Source organism: Pipistrellus kuhlii, unplaced genomic scaffold, assembly GCF_014108245.1.
Source record: "Pipistrellus kuhlii isolate mPipKuh1 unplaced genomic scaffold, mPipKuh1.p scaffold_m20_p_3, whole genome shotgun sequence".
In the NCBI taxonomy this organism is placed as follows: Eukaryota; Metazoa; Chordata; class Mammalia; order Chiroptera; family Vespertilionidae; genus Pipistrellus; species Pipistrellus kuhlii.
The window spans coordinates 121,620,821-121,628,220 of NW_023425529.1; the positions used below are offsets into that span (position 1 = coordinate 121,620,821).

Sequence of the window (7,400 nt, forward strand, 5' to 3'; positions counted from 1 at the left end):
GGCACAGAGGACTCTTCTGCAGCACTCTTCAAAATACCTATTTGTCTAAAGCATCGGGATGGTCATTCAGAGCACATTGCCACCATTCTAATGAGAAATAATTTTGTCAGTAAACGCATCAAAATCACATTATTGCTGAGATCCCAAAGTGGCTTATCTGTGCTGTTCTCTTGCTTATTTATTTTAATAATTCAGAACTTACAGAGGGCAATCTGTTGGCTATTCTTTCCTCACCCCAGCCTCCACCATACTCCACTCCAACTCATTTTCACTACTACTAGTATGTGCCTCGACAGATTGTTCTTGACAGAATGCCTTCCTCAGCCTCCTGAACACTGCTCCCCGTGGGGTTTGACCAGTATGTAGTATCCACAAGAAATCAGTGTGGGAGGAAAGAATACCGGGGATAATTAATTATTTTGTTCCTTCTCTTCTGCCTCACAGTTTATAGAAGCCCTATTCAGACTATAGCTTCTTTTCCCAAGGTTCCTTCTCTCATCTAAATTCTGGTAACACAGTTTCTTGTCCCTGCCCTCGGGACCCACATGCGATACTGTCTTCCTGCTGTTGTGAGTGAATGGGTGCCTCAGTATTATTTGTGGGCTCCCTCAATCCTGCTAACACTTCTGTAAACAGCCTCTGTGTTAATAAATCTTTTTTTTAAATTGCAATTGGATGTGTCATCTGGTCTCTGCTTGGCCCTTAATTGCAAGGAGAATAATCAGAACTTCCAAACTTCTATTTCTACACTTGAACAAATTTCAGTTATTTCTATTCAGTGTATCAAAGCAGAAGGTTGAGAAATTAATAATGTATCCATGTAGTAAAATCACATATTGTAAGAACCTTACATTACCAAGTTAGATATCATTATTCTCTTTTTCTCCATGTTAATGGAATAACTGTGTGAATTTCTGCCATCCTTCAGTTATGAAAAAGTTTTATGCTTAAATAATGATAGTCATTATTTAGTAGGTATGCCTGTGTGGTTTTATACATATCTGACAATTTTTTTCATCAGCAATTTTTTTCTTTTTTTTAATATATTTTATTGATTTTTTTACAAAAGAGGAAAGGAGAGAGATAGAGAGCTAGAAACGTCGATGAAAGAGAAACATCAACCAACCGCCTCTTGCACACCCCCCACCGGGGATGTGCCTGCAACAAATGTACATGCCCCTGACTGGAATCGAACCTGGTTCCTTTCAGTCCACAGACCGACAATCAACACTGAGCCAAACCGGTTTCGGCATTCATCGGCAATTCTTAAGAACATATCACATCTTTTATTATACATATAGTTTTCAGTACATTTTTTTTCATGTAAGAAAGAAAAAAGAAAAGCTAAGTATTTATTTAAAACATATTTGTTGGCCTTTTACGAAATTTGACCTGTGCTGTCTACATTTCTTATGGCTCTCTTGTCACAATATCTGGAGCGTGACCCAGGTCCTGATGTTCGATTATAGTTCTTGGCCCCAAATGAGCCTCTGGATCGTGCTCATTATAGTTTAAATAAAATTACTAGTCCATCACAAATTTAGTGGTATTTATTTTTGGAAGTTATTATATTTGAGATAATAATAGCACATCTGCAATACAGTAGTACAATATACTATAAGCAGTTAAACTGTCAAGTCAGGAAATTGTGTGTGATACTCAGATATAAGAACCAAACAGATGGTCAATAAAAATATATGTAATCCTGGAAAATAAAATACAAATCGTGAATATATGTCCTAATGAAAATCTATTGGACTCCCAGAAAAAAGGTTTATAAATTCCCATGGGCCCAAGAGTCACATTAGGAGTAATAGGCACATAATTTTGTATTCTCTTAACACTGCATTATTAGGTTTTAAACAGTATGTAACACTGATACTGTATTGATGTTTCAATGTGATTACAATCAGGTGAAATGATATTAAACAGCATAGACTTTGTATTTCATGTATGTAATCCAATTTCAATGAACTTTAAGGTACAATTAAACAGGGTAAGACCCAATTATAGGGTGGATGAAATGCTTTTCCTGAATTCAGTATGTATTATGTTAGCAAATAAAAGATCTTATTCTGACATATTTGGAAACCCCATCTCCTTTTGGTAAATCACACAGTGAACCTGTTATTGAAATGTTAGGAAAGAGTTAACTGAGAAGTAACTTTCAAGCAGTGACATATAAAACTTTTAGATAATTGTGTATTTAAGTAACATATATTCTGATAACTTAAACACTCCAGATATAGAAATATATAGAGATCATATGACTCTAAATGGAATATGAAACTATTACATTAAATAAATAAATTATTGTTTTGTAACTATTTTAAAATCTGAACCAAATTTTATGCTGAAGTTTAGATCAAAAGTCCTGTAATTTTTCTCTGGGCAAGTGGATAATAGAGGCAAATGACTGCTTGGTGCCATTTCAAGAATATGTTTAGCTAACTTGTGAAGTGTCAGATTCATCTGATAAAATTTAATTAATTATTTCAATTGTATATGTTCCAGAAGAGATTTTATATTTATTTATTAGTTGATAGCCATCAAAATTTAAATGTTTGAAATTATATCTATCTCTATTAGTATCTGATAATTAAATTTAAGTTTTAAATATTTACTATAGTATTAAATAATGGTCTCAGAATGTTAACTAAATATATTTTAATTAAAAATTCTAGTTAATTGTATAATATCTTCTTTTAATTTGTTCCTGCTAACTGCTTCCAATGAAACCTCCTGTGCACTTATGAAAGAATTTTAGCAATTTTTTGACATTGTCACATATTTCATGAGTGACATATTAGATATACTAGAAACATTTAGGATACATTCTATCAATTGTGTATTTATAAAGGCATACATTTCATTATATTCAGCTGTTATTTTATGATCTGTGGCAAAATGTTCTTGAATTAGGTGATCCAGATGAGTTTTAAGTTTTATGAAGGTTGGACTGGAGGAGGAACACTGGAGCCAAGTGGGGTTTTAAAATTGCCCTTGTTTTTTTCATGGCGGGCGAAGTTCAGGCAGGTTTATATGCAGGTGGCAAAGACTCAGCTGAACAAGAATGTGCTGAGTTCTCTGAGAGGTCAAGAGAAGCAGCAATCCCAGAAGACTGGACAGAGGCCAGGAAAAGATAAATAATTTATGAGTGAGTCTAAGTTTAAATAAACAGTATTCTATGAGACTGTTTCTTTTTTTAAGAAAACACTTATTCTGCCAGAGAAAGAGGTGCTAATTTGGGAGCAACTGATTATTGGGTGCCAAATCCATGCAGGGCACCCTGCTCAGAGGAATAGGTGATCAACAAGGTGGGCCTGGCACTGTTTAATTATTTATTTAGGCTTTTGAGAGACAAAAAAAAGAAAAGCTCAGTCAGGAATTAGAGCCAGAAATACGAATGCAAATGAAACCATACTCAGTGAACCCCTTTGACCCAAAACTTTTATATTTTCCCTTCTGCCTGAAAGACTCAAATATCATGCCAATATCCACCTGACTCATTCACCTGCATGTATGTCTCTTCTTAGATGTCATCTCAGCAAAAGCCATTCTTAGCCATGCTATCTAGAGAGAATCCTTTTCATTCTCTACCCTTTGACCTCTCATTTTTCCCCAGTAGGGCTTATCAATTCTTTATATTGCATAATTTCTCAAAACATAGTGATATTTTTATTTATTAATTGTTGCCACTGGAATACAAATTGCCTGATGGCTAGGACTGTATTTTGTTCACTATTGTATTCCATATCTAAAAGAGCACCTGCTATTCACATGAGCCTTAATAAATGCCAATGAATAAAGAGAAGGAAGAAGGGAGAGAATGGGTAAATATAGTTGGTTTTTCCAATAATCTAGACATCAATTTTCCTTCCCTTTCATTCACCATCCACACTGAACTCTCAGTTCTACTTCTAAAATATATTTTGATTATTTCTAATTCTCTGTGCCTCAATTGCCTACTCTAATATTCATCTACTTATTGTCTATTGTCTTAATAGTAGTCCCTCAAATTCTATTGTTTCTATCCTATTTCTGTTCCCACTTAACCTCTTCAAATGCTTTATTATCCAGGACTGCAAACAAATCTATTCACTTCCGAGTGATATACTGTATATTAATGTCATTTGCTTTATAAACATCCTTAAAAAGATAGTTAAGAACAAAAACTAGCAAAGTCTCTGTTCAGAAGACACGCAGAAACACGAGACTCAACAATACTAAGAGCTCAATAATATTGCCTGTTTGACTAAAAGTGAGCCAAACTGTGTAACTGTTTGGTGTAAGGATGATAATGAAAGTTGAAATGAGCATGGGGAAGTTCACCCAAATTGACAGAATTCGGGGATGGTATCCCTGGAAAAAGCAACTATATATGTGAAGTTCCTAAGGTGATATTCCATAAGACAACTGGAAGGTGCCAATGAACAGTTTAGGCAACTATACTATGCCTAGCAGAAATTATTCTGTTTGCAGTCAATTTCTCAGACTCCTTTTTTACCGTAACATTGACACTACATATTACTCTTTAATGCACTTCTGTGTCCATGTTACTCTCTACCTATCTGCTCATTTTATTATAGCAGGGGTAATAGACTAACTACATAGAATGTACAATGTCTAATTTTTCACATTTCAATATTTGTTGATGATTTTATATTACTGCATTTATTTTGCTCTCTATTTCCAGTGCACATTGCCTGTTCAGAAACTAGATGCTAGTGATATTTGGCATTCCTTCTACATGGAGTCTGCTTATATCTGTCCAGTTGCCAAGAAAACTGTCTTTCTTTGAAACCCTGGAAAAATAAGCTTTGTGTACCACATAGGCCTATGAAAGAACAGGATGGTTTTCAATCCAAGCACAACCTCTTAGTGTCTCTACTACATTTACATCACGCAACCAGAAGCTCTGCTTGTCCCTCTTTTGTATTTAAGCTATCACACTTGGTTACATATGCTTCTATTTCAGTCACCAGGGATCATTTCTTGTGACAGAAGCTCAGTCAGGCACACAGATTCAATTCTTAGTAAGATCCTATATTTTTCTAAGTAGATTTCATAATTAGAGACCAATTTTAAAAATTAATTGCCATATGCTTAAATGTTTTTAGATTAGAATTATGGGCTTATAGGTATACATAGCAAGGACAAATGTAATGGTAGCAATGAGTGGGAACAGGCATGGTAATGGGAATGTCCCCAACGTGGGGACATTTTACTTGAATACTAGAGACCTGGTGTACGGATTCATGCACTGGTGGGGTCCCTTGACCTGGCCTGCCCGGATTGAACCAAAACTGGCAATTCGTCATCTTGCGAGGGGTCCCAGATTGCAAAAGGGTGTAGATGAATCTGAGGAACCCCACTGGTGCATGAATCTATGCACCAGGCCTCTAGTTTGCATATAAGATCTTTGATTAATCTTTTCCCACCTTTCCCTGCTTCCCTCTGAGATTCATCAATCTGTTCCATGTTTTCATGCCTGTGCCTTGAGTATCTTCTCCCTCGTGGTCAGTGTTCATCATAGCTACTACCGTATTTTCCTGTATATAAGACGACCCCTAATTTTACAGTTAAAACATAGGTTTAGGCCTATATTCGCTGTATAAGACAACCCCCCACTTCCGAGGCAACACCAGTTCTTTTTTTAATAGACCGCCTCTCTGACTCTGGCCAATCTGAGCAGGCTTTTTGCTAGAACACAGTGTACGTGTTCTGTACCCGAAGCTACACTGTGTTCTAGTAAAAAGCCTGCTCAGATTGGCCAGAGTCAGAGAGGCGGTCTATTAAAAAAAGAACTGGTGTTGCCTCGGAAGTGGGGGGCAGTCTTATACAGTGAACATAGGCCTAAACCTATGTTTTAACTGTAAAATTAGGGGGTCGTCTTATACGCAGGAAAATACGATAGTCAAACAATTGAATGGTTGGACACTTAGCATATAAGCCTTTTATATATAAACTGGATAATGGGGGGAAAAAACTCATTAGAGGGGTGGGGTCCGCAGGAAGAGAAGAAACATTACAGATGAATGACATATGGTAGTTAAGGAGAGCATGGGGCTATGGTATGCCAGTAATTAGCTCTTTGACCTCACTATCTCAATTCTCTTGTGTGTATATGAAGCTATTGAGGTAGGTGATCTCTAGCTCTTTTATCCACCAAGTTTGAGGATGAACATTCTCAGCAATCAGCTTGTTGACATTCCAGAAAATGTCAACATCGCTCTGAAGGGTCACAGAGTTATTGTGAAGATCCCCAAGGTACCCTGCAGAGGGACTTGAGTCACATCAATGCAGAACTCAGTCTTTTTGGAAAAGGCTTGGGGTGATAAATGGTTAGGGAATAGAAAGTTCACACTATTTGCAGTCATGTATAGGGCATGATCAAGGATGTCACACTGGGCTTCCATTACAAGATGAGGTCTGTGTATACTCACTTTCCCATCATAATTATTCAAGAGAATGGTTCTCTTTTTGAAATCAGAAATTCTTGGGTGAAAAAATTCATCCACAGGGTTGGATGAGATCTGGTGATGCTTATTCAGTAACTGACGCCCAACAAGATGTGTTAATTATTGAAGAAAATGACATTGAAATTGTATCAAATTCAGCTGCTTTGATTCAGCAAGCCACAACAGTTAGAAACAAGGACACAGAAAGTTAGGGCATAGTATCTATGTTGAAAAAAATAACAGTCTGATGAATAAGATCTAAGTTGTCTATATATAGAAATAGCAAGCAGCTAGATGATTCCTCAGACTTATTTTTGATATTTTAAAGATGCAATGAATGTTGTATATTGAAGAAAAAAATGATAGGTGATCTCTAAAATCCAATTGCAGTTGTATCTCTCATATCAAGTCTAGATATTGTTTTATGTTCTGAAATGGTCAAGCTTTTATTTATTTACTTCAAGGCCTGGTGCATGAATTCATGCATGGGTGCAGTCCCTCAGTCTAGCTGGCGATTGAGGCCTATCGGGGTACTGGATAGGAGAAGGACAGTGGGAGGTTGGCTGGCCATGGGAGATTGGCTTTGGGAGTGTACTGACTCCCAATGGGCAGCTACTGCATTGAGCATCTGCCCCCTGGTGATCAGTATGCATCATAGTGACTTGTCAACCAGTTGTTCCAGTTGTTCTGATTGTTCAGTCATAAGGGTCATTTAAGTTTTTATATAGGATATCTAATAAAAAGGAATATGCTAATTGAACCTTGCCATCGCAAAGATGGTGGTGCCCACAGCCAATAGGAGGGAATATACTAATTGATTGCTTTACCCCCAAAGATGGCAGTGCCCAAAGCCACAAGATGGTAGTGCTCAATCCCCTCAGCCATGTCGGGACAGCAGGTACATGGCTACACTGGGCCCTGCCTCTGGAGTCCCCCAGT

General features: G+C 36.9%; 1 pseudogene; it reads left to right on the forward strand.

The window, feature by feature from the left end:
* Positions 1-6,180: 6,180 nt before the first annotated feature.
* LOC118729643 lies at positions 6,181-6,673 on the forward strand (annotated as a pseudogene).
* Positions 6,674-7,400: the final 727 nt, after the last annotated feature.